Here is a 16,361-nt window from a genome sequence, read left to right as displayed (position 1 = left end):
TTACTTTCATGTTTTTCTGTCTTTCTTCCTTAGAACTCTCCCATAAAAGCCTGCGTGTGTCACGTACTCGCTAAGAAAAGTCTTCAGATAGTGACAGTTCACTGCCCTTCAGTTTATGCGATGCTCTAAGCAGGGCATTCTTCTCTCGGTAGTCAAGAAAATTTAGAATCACTGGACGGGCTTTATTTTCGTCTTTTCTTCCGAGTCTGTGACACCTTTCTATGCCAGTTACGTTAATGCCTAGTTTTTTACTAAAGACTTCATCTTTCACATTTCGTTCTAAGTCTTCTGAAGTTTCAACTCTAGGTTCATGTAAGCCATGAATTATTAAGTTATTTCTCCTACTTCTGTTTTCTAGATCATCAACATGTTCCCTAATGTTAGCGAGTTCTTCCTCGAGGTTCGTTATTGTTGTTTTGATGCTTTCTACGTTAGAGTTCAGTGCACTTAAACCACCCAATCGTCGCTCGATGTCATCAGTTCTTTCTGTTAATTTTGATAGGTTCCTTTGCATTTCATTCTGTGTTGCTTGCATATCATGTATAGTAGAAAGAATTTTACTTTGCCCATTTAACAGTTCTAGCAAGAGATCTTTTTCTGTTGGACCTGGATTTTCTTCTACGTCTCCGCAAACCAGAAGATCTCTAATTAATGAGCTAATTATACTAGACAAAAAATAATTAACACACAGTGGGCAGGGCAGCAGCAGCAAAAACCGGTTATCCGATCGATAACCACGAGTTGGCATATATCTACTAACCTGTAGCATGAAGCAAAATGGATTGTTCAGCATGTTGCCGGGATTGCTGCCGCCTTGCCCACTGGTGAAGCACAGCTCGTCCGGCGCCTTTATAGCTGTCCGATGGGGCATGTGACTTGACGTCACTGTTGTGGAGGCGATACCCGGACTTGTGACGCATGGAAAACTTTGCCGATTCATGATGCCAATCTCAACTGATACAACTCTTAAATTAGAATGTTGTCCGTACAGTAGATAATTCAGAAAAATATGAGTGCATTTCTTTTAATTAGGGGAATACGTCTTTCGAATTATGGTGCAAGTAACTTCCGCCTTTCTTAATATACCAGCTGGGGGACTAGAATTATGTTTTCTAGAACAGAGTATATTTAGAATATTCCGTAAGTCGTAAAGGGACACTGAGGGCAAAGACTAAGTCGGCGAGGACTATGTGAACACAATTCCCGAAACCTCACAACGCTTGTTTCGTTCGAAGAAAAGACTTAATTTATGAGAGAACTGCAAGTGAAGGGTCCGAACATATTTTTCGAAATTCAACCGCGCTGTGGTGACGTTGCTTAGGCCATCACCACCCTTTGCTGCCGTTGGTGAGTAAAATGGCGCCCTACAGATGGCGGTTCTGGGTGAAGACAGAGCGGTAGATTTCATTATTTGCTACTATTTGCATTTAATTATTTGCTACTTGCAGTTTGTGCGAGTTTCGCCAGCCAGCAAAAGCAGCGCAGCACTACGCGATAACGGAAGTACGGAAACGCGAAAGTACGGGCGGCGCAGAGTCGAGCAAAAACGAGCAAAAACTGGCTGCCTCGTTGTCATGGGTAATTTTATTGAGTAACTTTTTCTGAAAACAAATTAGAATTGAGAAAGCAGCATGTTAATTCGTCTTATGATACAATACATGGATGTTTTTTTTTTTGCGATGGGCGGTTCTGTTTTAAATGCGGAGTGCCTTCGTCAAGGGGCAAGAATTTGCAGGTCCCGGGTGTCTAATCATGTTCTGTGTTTAAATCAATTTGTTGGTTATGCAGGCTCTGTTTTCGAGAAAAAGGACACCTTTGAGATTATTCAGCACTAATCTATGGCTTTAGCTTGCCCTATATTCGCCTTTAGTGTGCCCTTAAAAGGAAGCTTTAGCTAAGGTGCTCTTTTTAATGCATGTAAAAGGAGAATTTTTTTTTGTCTCGGAAACCACTGCACCAAATTTGACGAAGTTTGCTGCATTAAAAGAAACTTAAAGATGTAGTGAATGTTGGTATGGAATTTTTTAGTTAGGTCATTAGTTTCCTATAAAAAACTGGCAAAGCATAAAATTTTCAGAAGACGAAGGTATCAAACTTACAACTCTGTAACTTAACAATGAAAAATGATATCACAATTCCGTGAATTGCGTCTAATAGAACATCTAAAGCAGACAAAATTGATATGTTACACAAAAATCTTAAAAAATTGAGTAATGTGGAAATACAGCTTTTGAAGAACGCTTGTAACAATCTAACAAATTCACATAAAAAATAAGTTGACACATCAAATTTTTTACCGCTTTCAATGATCTAATGGATGCCGTTTACAGAACCTAGATATCTGTTACTGATGCAGACTATCAATTTGTAAAATTTGTGCTTATATTTCTCTCACACCTTCGAATATTTGAAAATCTTTTTAAGAAAATTCAGGCCCTAAATCAAAATTCCGCTTCCAACAATTACTAGAATTGCCTTTCTCTCTCAACTGCAGCAAATTTAATTAAAGTCGGTCCTGGGGTCATCTCAGAAAAACGTTTTTGCGCTTTACATGTATTATAATAGGCGGCGTTGGTGTTGGGCCCGAGATAAAGCTTCCTTTTAAGTCGCGTTAAATCACGTTTGCCTGCTACGCATCATCGTCACTCGCACTTTTCTCCTCGAAGATGCATGATTCGTGAATAACACTTTTGAATGTGGTGAACATCGTTGACAAGTCAACTATTCAACCTCAAAGAGGTGCGACGTTTGCTAACGCAACTCTCCCTCATTGAACGTTACATCACCTCTGCATAGCACTTATACGGACAATTAAGGTGAAATTTTGCCGTTGCAGTCAACTAGGACTTCCGCCCTCCTTTTGTAGAGTTTATTTATCGCCTATATGCCAAAGTTTCTGTGACTACGTTTTATCAATATTATGGAATTATGCCTCGGATCGTTATATAATTGCAACGCACAAACATTTACAAAACAATACATTCACAGCGGCAGCGCTTTATCTTAAATCTGACAAAGCAATCTAATTTAACTGGTGTCGTTCTTTACATCCAGCGCAGTGGCGCCTACGCGATTTACTTAAAGCCTTTAAGCAGCGTGCTAAAGCTTTTAAGGCAGTCAGAAATTTCGGCGCACGCGCGCATTTCGCATACAGTCACAGCCGCTGATAATAACTACACCGTTTGAGCAGTTGAAACACAGTTGCTAAACTGTCGTTCTTTGTTGTCTTCTGTGGGGACCTCGGTACTGTGTTGCTCGCTGCAAAAATATTAAACAGCAACCTTGGGGCCCATGCACAAGGTGGCTGTGATTTGCCGATTCTTCTTTAGGCAAACCAACAAAGGTCTGCTAAAAGGAGACGCGATTCGGCGCTACGATAGTAAGCGCTTCCTTTGGAGCTGCATTTCTGGCCGCCATTGTGGCTTATATGATTTGGTGTTGCGCTATCAAGCACGACGCGCAGGTTCAAATTGCAGGTGGCAGCATTTTGATGCTGGAAAAATGTAAGAGCGCTGGTGTCCCGTCCATTAGCGACACGTTAAAGATGCCGAGGCAGTCGAAATATCCGGAGTGCCCCGCTAGGACGTGCTTCATAATCAAAACGTTGTTTCTGCACGTAACTCTCCAGAATGTAACTGTATATTGACCTACATGATTTGCGCGTACTTTTTGCAGTGAAGCTTTTTATGGCTAGGGTTTTATGCATTTTTAGTGTCATCAACAAATCTCACGGGGCAAAAGCTATCATAATCAGCAATAACTCGTGCCACTGCTAGCGCGTTCGTCGTCGTCTTCTACCACAGCTGGCTTGTTGGCGCCCCGCTGCGTGACCATGCGAATGCGCTTGTGCCACAGCTCGCGCGTTCGTCGTCTTGTCGCAGAGCTGGCTCCGATGCCGCTCATCATGTTAGCGTTCCCATACTACCTCTCATGTGATGACGCTGACGGCACTGGCCCATCGCCAGTCGGTGTGGCCATATTGGTCTCAAATTATTTGTTTCAAGATATGGTGAAATGACAACACGATTGTATATGCGGAATGTATGACACAAATTAACGTGGATGTAAAAAATTAAACGTGTTCATACCTGTGTTCAAAATTCTGTCGCATCTTTTTCGGGGGCTGCACAGCTTCGCTGGTCATCCACCTTCACAAAGTGGAATGGCTCCAGGTACAAACCTAGAAAACGTCTGGTGGGGTAAATCTGACCTTCAGGCTAACGCAAGGTCAAACTGGGACATAGCCTGCCTATTGCGCTGTGAAGGGAAAACAAACAGTGGTTCAAGGTCAGTCTTTCGTGTCGCCACCGCCAGAGGCGCTGGTTGCATCAACGTTCACTGCGGGTGCGCTCGGAGGGCGCCGACAGCACCGAGCAGCGTCTGCGTGTTGTCTTTTGGTGCAATTGTGAATGCAACATGATTAACTCTTTGCAAAACAATAGTATCATTCATGCCTAAACCAAGAAATGCAATAAAGTGACATCTATGCAAACCAATGGTCTCGTCCTTTTCCAAAGCAAACAAAACAGAGCTATCGCTCTACAAACTTCCTTTCAGCGCGTTCAACCGCGGCAATGTATTGTTCCCAGAAAGGCATTGTCATTGTCATCGTCTTGCGGAGGCGGATCAATGGGGGCGCATAATTGGTAGTCAATATCAGAGGGCTTCTGTCCGGGCTTGTGGAAGACGGCTATTTCAACTTTTTAGAATCTAAGACTCGATCGTGAGAAGCGTTCTCAAGTGTCCGTTAAATGTGCCAGCAAACACATGGCATGTTGGTCGCTCACGACTTTGAAAGGCCGGCCCAATAGGTAAGGGTAGAATTTCATAGTAGGCCACATGATAGCAAGGAATTCTTTATTTTGTTCTGTTTCCTTTCAACTGCAGGAAGCTCAACAAGCTCACAGCCAAGACTTTGCCAAGTTTATGTGGCAAGCATGCCAATTGGTACAAGTCCTAGAAGAAAAATTGAACTCACTCATCATAAAATGCACGAAAAAACCACTAGGCATTCCGTTACGGGCGTGCACGGACCTCTTCATGAAACTAGGAGTGCCCAACACATTGGGCGAGATTATCGAGGCTCAGGAGACAGTCCAACCGGCCCGTCTATCCTGTACTCCGGCTGGAAAGAAGACCCTGGCGGTTCTTGGGATCGACCTCTATCCTCAGGGAAGAGCTGAAATATCAAATTTAAGATCAAAGGACCAACATACGAGTCGCCCTGTTTCCCCGTAATGCTCATCCTCAACACAACGTAGGCAGACGCAGGGCAAGAGATCTCGCCTTCCTCAAACGTACCAAACACGATCCCTACTCGGCATGTTTTGTCGACGCCGCCCAAGATAGCCAGTCGTCTAATTTCGCCATTGCCCTCGTTGATCACAATGGACAGATAGTGAATGTGCCTTCCTTTATGTGCTCAACACCAGCCAGAGCGTAGCACATCACAGTTGCTATAGCACTCTTAGATAACAACACATCACAAATCTTCACTGATTCAAGATTGGAGGTCAGGGCTTTCTCTTCAGGTTCCATCGCTGAGGAGGCTAACAAGATCCTGAAGAACAAGACAATCTCTCCGCACGCCATCACACGTTTTCCTGCGCACCTCAATCCCCAGCTTGACTCGTTCCCCAATCTCAATGGCATCGCCCATTCCCAAGCGCGTGCATTCACCCGCAGCGCAGGAGCAGGGGTTCACAGAGCTGAGATTCCGGGGTTCTCGAGTGTGGGACACTCTCACTACTTTCAATGAAATCCCTAAGCACTGTCAGCTAGGTAGGAGGACTTATGCTCTCCCTCATAGTCAACTAGCTATACTTCTGACGTCCACTGTACGCATGCTTCAAACTAAGTCCCATCCAAGCGCGGCCCTTTTCCATGCGATCACTCCAGAGGCTTTCAGCTCTGCTTGCCCCGACGGTGCGGCTGTTATCAATCTCGAACAGATGCTCTGGTGGTGCCCCTCATTACAGGGACCTAATTGCATCTAAAAAAATATGGCTGTGGCTTAGCTAAGGTTAAGCCCAGGATGCCAAGCATACTAGCCTTTATTTTAACGCGACAGCGTTAAGGAGCTCGTGTCGCAGAAAAGCCGGTGTCGTCGGCGTCGGCTCAGGCGTGCGGCGCTTGCTCAGGTGCACATTTCGTTGTCGCGCCGAACGCTGCGTTGCTCGATGCTCACCGTGTCCGATGCGGGGCGCGTAGTCGCTGCGCCGTAGCAAAGCCACCTAGAAACAGTCTCTGTAGCACGCCGCAACCTTCGCTTCTCATTCCAACGAGCAGCTCTGTCTCCAGGAGGCATGTCACCTCGTGAGTGTCTAGCAGAGGCAAGCGCAGCTGCTAATATACCGCCGCGACGCCGCGAGCGACGTCGCGAGTTGGAGCCCCGTTTCTCCTCTGTCGTGACGTCACGGTGTCACGTGGTATTGAAGGCGACACCGCCGCGCCTGAGGAGCTGGGTTGAGCTCTAGTAATATGCTTCGCATAAAAAGAATGATGCTCTGCCACCCAGAGCTCAAAACTTTCACAGGCAACTTGCGCTGTCCAGAGAGCCCATGATGCTGCGGTTAGGCTCGGCCTACCAGTCCCCACGTGCGAACGGTACGCAGCTCTGCCCTAGGGCAAAGCTTCCCAGGACCACGTAGATAATTTTCTTTGTCTGTCTGTCTATCTGCCTGCAGGAAGCGTAATTCCAAGCTTCAACTGATCTTCAGCTTAATTTTTTCACAGTAGTAACGAGCAAGTTATGGTACATTAGCCGACCATTTATTTATTTTAATCTGGCTCTCACAAGCTTTATGTGGTGAGCAGAAGGTTTTATGGTGCGTCTGAGACTGTTTCAGCCAGTTTTAAAGGACCCGTGAAAAAAAGATCAATAAATTAACACAAATATTTTCTGACAGTGCTATATGTGAAATGTGTCAACCAAATTCTAGGGGGTATGATTATCAACAAAAACAAAACCAATCCAAACAAAATGTATATTGTATCGGACAAGAATGTGGGAACACCTAGGGACAAAATTGAAAGGTGTGTGTAATGTCCATGTGCTGCGGTATCTTGAGCTGCGTATAATGGTGTCCACTATTTCAATTATAGAGTCCGTGGAACTGGGCAACAGCATAAGAAGTTTATGAGAAATGTCTCTGCCAGCGTGTAATGGATGCTTACGCCATGCACGATTGAGTAAGTAGCTCCTCGGACCTCGACGTTAACGCAGCTATGTAATATTTTCTTCAGAACATCGTATGACTTTTTTGTCAAGGGCAAGACATTTTTACTGGGAAGAATGCTATAACAAAAACTTTAAATGAGTCCCTACCCTCGTTCTAAATCCTGATTAATGCAAATTCTAAAGATCAGGTGTCGCAAACTATCCCAGAGCTCTGTATTGAGGTATTTATATAGTCGCAGGCCTTCCACTTCAACAGTGGCGGAAAATTCCTAGTGTTAATGATATGCTAATAACTTTATTGAAAATTGGATTTTAAAACATTATCACGTAGGTTCAAGACAAAATTATGAATACACAAGAACGCGCAGAAAGACTAGGAAAACTAATTGAGGTGTTAAATTAGAGCTAATCATGACAATGCTTCCAAATACGATGCGGATATATGGCGTAGGTAATTATCCAAATTTTCAATGACAATCAATTACGGTACCAAATCCTGGTTGTGAGAGTAGTGTGAAGTGGTAAGGTAACTGGCGACTTAGCAAATAGACAATACACATTAGACAGCTTTAGGATGGGATTTTACCCTTACGTAAGTTAAACGTAAGCACCTTTGCTTGGCGTTAAACTTTTGGTTTAACGTACGGGAACGCAAATGTAAGGACCAGTTTAAAAGATAGGGTGCAATCTGGTGCGTCATGCCAAAGACACCCAAACTAAGTGAATCCTCTAAGAACAATGCTGTTGCTATGCGGACGCGTCTTGTTAGGCCTACGTACGCCATAATCGCCGGAGGATATCAGTTTAGAGGATGTGGAAGTACACTTATAGAGTCACTAGTAATTAGCGAGAGTGCCAGCGTAGCCACCACGAGGATTCATGTTGAAGCTGTAGCCACGGGTTCCATGATGTTCGACCATGCGATTTCTTAGGGTACGTAAACAATACGAATATTAAACTCTCCAAATAACGTTCGTGGTCATTGCACGCGCAAACAACCGAACCCTAATAACGCTCGGAGCACGCACAGTAAGGAAAACGCAATTTATTTACGTACGTAATGCGTTTACGTTTGGTTTCAAAAGTTATTCTGAAACTGTCTATTATCTTTCCAGTATCACTGTATAAGGCATATATATGATATATATGCCTATCACGCAAGTTCACTATCACGTAAACTATCATGCAAGTCTATGTATGTATGTACATATATATATATATATATATATATATATATATATATATATATATATATATATATATGCAATTGCCTTACATGGGTGATACTGTAGTGGTGCGATGATCCCACAGTAGCATGGCTGGCCGGCCTAAATACACAGCGGCAAATACGCAAGCACGAGCAAAAGGAAGTAAGCAAAAACAATAGTGCGACCGTAGACATATTCTCGCCGCATTTGCAGGCTCTTATCGGTATCTATATCTATGTTTAAAAATACATAAACTTCTGCGGTGAAAGCATATCTTCCACGCGGGAGCAGTAGCAGCTGTGGAAAGTGGCGAGCGGAGCGAGGCCACTTATAGCTTTCTGCTGTCCGACTCAGGGTTCTAATCTGCACGCATTCACACCAGCTGCGCCTGTAGCTCTTGAGTTAAGGCATCGTCAGGTGACTCACCTTAAATGAGCGTCCACGGGAAATATTACAGACAGTTTTAGAAGAACGCTTGAAACCAAACGTAAACCCAGTACAGACGTCGATATATATATATATATATATATATAGTTGCCTTATATGAGTGACACTGTAGCGGCGCGATCCCACATAGCATGGCTGGCCGGCCTCAATAAACAGCGGCCACGCCGGCTACAGCAGCCGTGGCCTAGTCGTTGAGGATCCGCCTCAGCTGCGGGAGGGTATGGGTTCAAAACCAAGTGGCCGCCAGGTACCAACTGGTTATCCAAATGGGCACGTACGTCTGCCGGCACGACAGTCGGCTTTCTTCAGGGGTGAATCACTCTGCGTGAAGAGGCCGCGCCATGCAAACCCCGCCGAAAACTGTGGTAACCAGCAACGCTAACACAGGGACGGCCCTGTAGCGGCGTGATTATTGCATCCAAAGCCGGCGAAGAACTAGAGGGCTCAGTTCATGTAGTGAAAGAACAGGTTCTGGCTGCCACAACCCGGCCCGTACCTCTACATGGACACACAGACAGCCGTCCTTCCTTTGTACGTCACGTCGAGTGCTCACTTACAATAGCACTCGCCATTTGAACGGTTGCGTGATGCTGCGTTTTGTTGTCCCACATCACCTGCACCCACCAGTGCTGATCGACAGCATGAACCGACCGCAGCGTCAAACCTCAACTTAATCCGAGAACCTCTTTACCAGCTCAAAGGCCGCAGCGCGACGAACTCTTTTCAAGGAATTCACTGGGCACCAAGCAAGAGCGTTGGGCTACTCAACGGTCAGCCGCTCTCCTTCTTTGGACGTTGCCTCAAGCAGTCGGCTTTCTGTTCGGAGGAACTTAACTCATAACCAATTCAGAGGCTCTTCGACCGGCTCCACTAGGTGCAAATTCTACTCTCGCAGGCACGGCGATACCAAAAGCACGACATTCGCTATGCCTTAAGCGACCACCGCAACTTTGATGCTATCGGCGTCTGAGATTTCACCGCAAGCAGCAGCAGGTGAGCCTTCCGATGTTCTGTGCTGAAATCTTCCGCGAATGCATGGCTTACCAAAGTTTTACATTACCAGCTCTGCCATCTAATCTCGTCAGCTCCAGCATCTCTTCTATGTCTACATTGTGAGTGACGAACGCTTGCGATATCTCAAAGCATGTGAGATGGTCTACTTTTGGAGCTGCGACTTCTACACACACGGGCGTCGACAAAAACCTGTGGCAGGCACTGATTTCGCACTACGGCATCGCTGTGGCTGTGCCTCACCGACAACTTACGCTGCCAGTGCTGCACGGAACGATTCTTTCGGAATACGTGAGCCCCACACTACCAACGACGACACCATCTGCACACTTTACCTGGGCTTTACCGTAGAAATTTACTTCAATCGCGCTTCGCATTAGCAGGGGGGGGGGGGGCTGTAATGGCACGACTATCGCCTCTAATGCAGGCGAAGAAGAATGTGGGCTGACGAGTAGGTTGTGCAAGAAAAGAACACGCTAGCGCACTCAACCTGAGTGGCAGCACTGTCAACCCCTCCCGAGATTTCGCAGCACCATGGCTGGCCGGTCTAAATAAACAGTGGCCATGGCGGCTAGCTACCTATTCGTGCCTCCGTCTTTTACAATGTTATTAACCCTTCCATATTTTGAGTGGTAATTTAAGTAAGCCGCCACTATATGCTGATTGTCTTGGAATGGCACTTGACAGCGGTAAGGATGTCGAGAGCAAGTGGGGCTATAGTATTCTAGGTACAACCAAATTACGAAGACCCACTAAGGTTCAACAAGACACTCCCTCACCAGAGCAGGAATTGTCCTCCCTGGTGCAGTATTCGCTCATCACCCCCCCCTTCAAATGTCTTATTCAATTTCCCAATGGACCTCAGTCCCCAGCAGCTGCGGAGCACCTGATAAAGGCGGCGGTCAGACTTGTAACGCAGCAGAGGGTGCTAAGAATCTCTGGACCCACACTGGCCGCTACTGGAAGCTGACCCTTGCAACGTTTAACACCCAAATCTTCTCGAGTGAAGTTAGGCTAGCAGGTCTCTTTGAGGAACTATCATGCATTGTTTGGAATGTCATTGGCCTTAGTGAGGTTAGAAGAACTGGTGAGGCTTATAAAGCGCTGAGAAATGGCTACGTCCTCTGTTATAGAGAACTACCAGATAAGAAGCGGTTCGGAATAGGATTCCTAACCTATCAGGACATAGCGGCAACTTTGACGGCTTCTACAGCTTTAATGAGAGGGTAGCAGTAGTCCTTATAAGAGGCTGAATAGAAGGTATAGAATAAAGTTAGTACAAACCTAAGCTCAAACCTGCAGCCTCGATGATGAAGAAATTTAACAGTTTTATGAATATGTTGAATTAGCGATGCGAGAAGTGCAAACTCAGTATACTGCAGTCATGGGCGACATCAATACAAATGTCGGGGAAAAGGGGGCTGGTGAACAGGCAGCTGCGGCGTTGATCCTAGGAATGCTCGAGGAGAGATGTTGGTAGAATTCGCAGAAAACAATGAGCTGCGGATAATGAACAACTTCTTCAGGAAGCGCTGGAACAAAAAGTGGACCTGGAAAAGCTCTAATGCGGAAACAAGAAATGAAATTGCTTTCATACTTTCTGCCGATCCTAGTATAGTGTGGGACGTAAAAGTATTAGGTAGGGCAAACTGCAGTGATCATAGGTTAGTGAGGGGTAGGATTGACCTGAATTTGAATAGAGAAAGAATGAAATTGTTGAAGAAGAAACAGCCCAACCGAGACGCAGTAAGGATAAAAGCAGACCAATTCAGGATAGCTTTGGCAAACAAATATGCAGCCTTAGAACAGAGAGATGAAGATGGCATAGAGGCAATGAATGAAACCGTAACTAGGCTGGCTTCAGAAGCAGCAATTCAAATGGGAGGTAAGACGCCAAGGCAACCAGCAGGTAGGCTCTACCAAGTAACAACGCACTTAATAAAGGACCGACACAATATGAAAGTGTCCTGCTCTAGAGATCAGATAGATTTCGCGGAACTGTCAAAACTAATTAACAAGAAGAAAATACGGGGAATTCGAAATTATAATGTGAGAGAGACTAAGGAAGCAGTAAAACATGAACGCAGCCTGAAAACAGTGGGAAGGAAACTAGGCATCGGACAAAGCAAGATGTATGTACTGAAAGATAGTCCGCGTAATGTCAGCAATCTCGAAGATATAATAAAATCCGCCAAAGAATTCTATGCTGACCTGTACAGTGCCCAAAGCAGCCACGATACCCCCATTCAAAGTAGTAATGAACAGGTTACAGAAGCTCCTTTTATAACTATCGATGAAGTTAGAAGGGCGTGGCAGGACATGAAACCAGGAAAAACAGTAGGAGAGGAAGGCCTATAAGTCGTATAATTCAAACGTTGTGGAAGTATAATCATGAAAAACTAGCGGCCCTTTACACGAACTGTCTTTCGACTTTAAGGGTCCCAGAGAACTTGAAGAATGCAAAAGTTATACTAATACACAAGAAAGGAGATATTAAAGAATTGAAAACGTATAGGCCCGTAAGCTTACTTCCAATAGTATATAAAATATTCGCCAAGATAATCTCCAATAGAATGAGGGCAACACTGGACGTCTGCTAACCAAGGGAACAGGCATGTTTCAGGAATTGATACTCTACAACAGATCACATCCATGTGATCAATCAGGTAATCGAGAAATCCGCAGACTACAGTCAACCTCTCTATATGGCTTTCATTCATTACGAAAATAATTACGAATGCGTGAGTCAGTCTTCGATCACTTTACATAAGGAAGAGATTAAGTGCCTTAACAGCTATCTCTCACGTAGACAAGCACGTGTACCCGATTGACACGTGGTGTTACCATCCCTGAGCATGCGCAGATGAGTTTTGTGTCTTCTTTCATTTTTCGCCTCAGTGCTCCCTTCACTTGATAGTCGGCGTTCGTGTTGTCCACTTCCCTACTCTTGTGCCCTATCTGCACGCCTCACTTCTATTTTGCATAATGAATCCTTACCAACTAGCTCAGCTTTCTGTCGTTCTACGAAAAGGCATTTGATTCAGTCGAGATACTAGCAGTCATAGAGGCATTACGCAATCAAGGAGTACAGGACGCCTACGTAAATATTTCGGACAGTATCTACCGAGGTTCTACAGCTACCTTAATTCTACACAAGAAAAGCAGGAAGCAGGAAGCAGACAAGGACACCCAATTTTTACAATGTTATTTACTACGTGATTGAAAGGTATTCAAGCTATTCAACAACGAATGGTTAGGAGTAAAGACCAACGACCAATAACTCAGCAACCTTCGCTTTGCCGATGACATTGTTCTATTCAGCAACAATGTAGACGAATTACAACAAATGACTGAGGACCTTAACAGAGAGGCTATAAGAGTTGGGTTGAAAAGTATTATGCCGAAGAAAAAAATTATGATAAATAGCCGGTAAAGGGAAAAAGAGAATTGGCCTAGGAGCGTTTACCTAGGTCAATTACTCACAGAGGACCCTGATAATGAAGGAAACTTCAAGAATAAAAATGGGTTGGAGCGCATTCGGCGGACATTGTCAGATCCTGACTGGAAGCTTACCATTATCATTAAAGCTTACCATTACCATTAAAAAGAAAGGCGTAAAAGCAATTCATTCTACTGGTGCTGACATATGGCGCAGAAACTTGGAGACTGACAAAGAAGCTCGAAAACAAGTTGAGGACCCCGCAAAGAGCGCTGGAACAGATAATTTTTTGCATATCATTAGGAGACAAGACGATAGCCATCTGTAAAACAGAGAAAACAGGGGTAGCCGATATTCTAATTTCAAGTGCTACCACACATAAGATTGCTGCCATTAGCTCATCACTGGATGCCGTTATATGACGCCTCTATATGAAACAGTGGTCTCATACACAACCGGAGGAAACAACTTGCCGTAGGAATGTCTCCGCACTTTCAGCCATGTAATTGTGCCAAAGGCACCTCGCATTTGTTCATGAGCATGCGGGCTCAAAATGCAAAATGAGCAGCAGAATCACACATTCTAACCATATTTATTTCCTTTCAGCTGTTGATCCTTATGGTCCCTGGGTCATTGCGTCAGGAGGGCGTACATGTGTCTCTTATACACTTCTTTGAGAGACAATCATTCAAGAGCAATCAAAGTAAACAAGACATTCAATAAAAACTCAATCAACACAAAATGGGTGTTGGACCGAAGTCATCATTGCGCACATGTAATTGAAATGCACAACAGAGTATGGTGTGGAAAAAGGGAAAAAGCTGCAAGTACAGCAAAATGCAGCGGGAAAAAAAACATTTTTGAAACGCGTTAAACAGTGGTATTGTTATATTTTTGAAAGAGCTGAAAATAAGTGGGCAGATGCATAATATCTCGCAGCAGCGCAGGTAACTGTCCACCTAACTGGTACAGGTAAGCGCAATTTCAGAACAATAGAAAAGATATTTATGTTATCTTTGGATACTTCTCCTTCAAAAAAATCGTAGCTTTCATACCATGGAAATATATGTGGCGAATGAAATACACGGTAAGTTACTGCGCGTTATATTATTCCGTAGGTAGCCCTCCGTAAATAAAAAAAGACACTTTCATAGCGTAAAAAATAAATCGCCGAGAGTGACTCCCAGGGCTAGAAACATGGACAATTCAAGAATAGTTTTATAAATAAAGCGATCACAAATATAAGCGCGAGAACAATGCTGCTGAACGCGATGGCCAGCAGTTTCTGGTGCCATGGACCAACCAACTTTGATCGCAACGCTGCACAATTATTTTTTGTAAGCAGGTTGAATAGGCGGTGATGCTCCGGAAACTAGCGATTGGCACATTCGTTCATGTCACCCTGCTGCACGCCATGTATTCCACAAGCTAAAAGCACAACTATGCCTCCCACTCTGCGCCCATTAGCATGTACCACAGAGAACCAGGTATAGAAGTCTGGGTGCCAGCCATCAAAACATCCTATCACAATACCGACTGTCGAGCAGTGGGAGTGCTAGCTGACAAATTCATTCCCGCAATACCGGCATCGTATGATGAATGAGGCTGAAGTATCGGCTCAGGAGCAAGGCTACCTGAATAGGGACGCCGTCTACTTCGGATGATTGTACAGTCAGCTCACTTTTATTAGCAAAATTTATCCCTTGTCTTTCCATCTCATCTGAACGAATGCGCCATCACACTAAAGAGATAACAGAAATGAGCATACAGTTCCAGCTCTATTCAAAGGAAAAAACCAGGCGTATCGCTAATGCAGTTCGTGCCTATATTACTAATGTAATATGTCAATGTCAGTGTCAATGTCAATTTTGCTGCCAAGAATTCCACTTCTGGTCACAAAGTAATGGCTCACACTTGCAGGCCATACAATGCGCATGTAAGTGCACATTTCTTTTTTTTTTTTACTTAACAACATTTCATGCTCTCACGCTCGAACATTGACTCAGAGTGCCGTTTGACCTATATAGGTCTTCTTACAAGGTAGCAATATTTCCCATGCAATGCAAATCGCTCATTTGACCTACCGTCTGATCTGATTATTTTCGCATGTGATATTGTTTGGCAAGCAAGCGGCTGATGCGCGGGCACAGCTTAGCTAACTTGCGGATGCCGAGAAAAAAAATGGCCCACCATACCTGTCTGCGACTTCTTTAAGGCTGTGGGAAAAACAGTGGGCATAATCTAACAAAGCACATTCGCCTCCGTAGACCCAAGCGTGTTGTGGCTTTTATTTCTGCAGGGAGGGTATCTGCGACCACTTAATTGCCGAGTGGTCCTCAAAAGAAGCATGCGTTGTGCGATCCATTCCAGCCAATTCTGTATTCGTGGAAACGGTAGACAGCCTTTTTCATGGCTTTCTTTAAGCAGCAGGTAGAGTCGGCGTTCAAGAATGATGTTACAGGTGATGCCCAAGAACCCTACAAAGGATGGAATATTTTGTCGCGAAACACCTCAACTTGTGTCTAGAGGGCTTGTCATTTTTGCTTCCAAGCTTGCTGCTAGCTTTGACGGAGTAGGCAAGTCATTTGGTTACCATGCCATATAGACCAACTGAGATTTCTCGTTTTCCTAATGACTACAGAAAGCATTGTTTATAATGCTACATTGACATGGTGGCAAAGAAAAAGAGCTTTGCTGTAAAAACCATGACATTAAGAAGAAAGTTTTTATCAGAACGGGCTAGCAGAAATATCTAGTAAACTTCCTAAGATCGTCGATGGTTAAAATATGACTTAAAGGCCAAACGCGTCGACATTTTGTGCACGACTTATAGTACATCTTAGCGTCATTGCTGGTGCTCACTTAAGTTCAAGAATCTGCATTATCATTGGCCTCGCGCTTTCAATCTTACTAGAGAAATATTAAATCACCATAGAACTGAAGACAGCATTCCAGGATGATCAGGTACCGAAAAGCGCGTCTTGCGTCGAGGAATGACATTGTAACAGGGGTTAGTCGGGGGAAAGCCCTGAACAGAAAAATGTATTTTGGGAGGTTAATTGCTACAGGTGCCTCT

At 44.4% G+C, this 16,361-nt stretch overlaps 1 long non-coding RNA gene across 1 annotated transcript in view; it reads left to right on the top strand.

Moving 5' to 3' along the window:
• The window catches only part of LOC135919439 (uncharacterized), a 59,875-nt gene extending 45,853 nt beyond the window's left edge, over positions 1 to 14,022 (top strand). The window contains exons 5-6 of the long non-coding RNA XR_011508762.1: positions 7,105 to 7,191; positions 13,892 to 14,022. This is a non-coding gene — a long non-coding RNA (uncharacterized lncRNA). The remainder of the gene's footprint in view (positions 1 to 7,104; positions 7,192 to 13,891) is intronic.
• Positions 14,023 to 16,361: the final 2,339 nt, after the last annotated feature.

This window comes from Dermacentor albipictus, chromosome 9, assembly GCF_038994185.2.
Source record: "Dermacentor albipictus isolate Rhodes 1998 colony chromosome 9, USDA_Dalb.pri_finalv2, whole genome shotgun sequence".
Classification (NCBI taxonomy): Eukaryota; Metazoa; Arthropoda; class Arachnida; order Ixodida; family Ixodidae; genus Dermacentor; species Dermacentor albipictus.
This window is presented reverse-complemented; position numbering and strand designations above follow the sequence as displayed.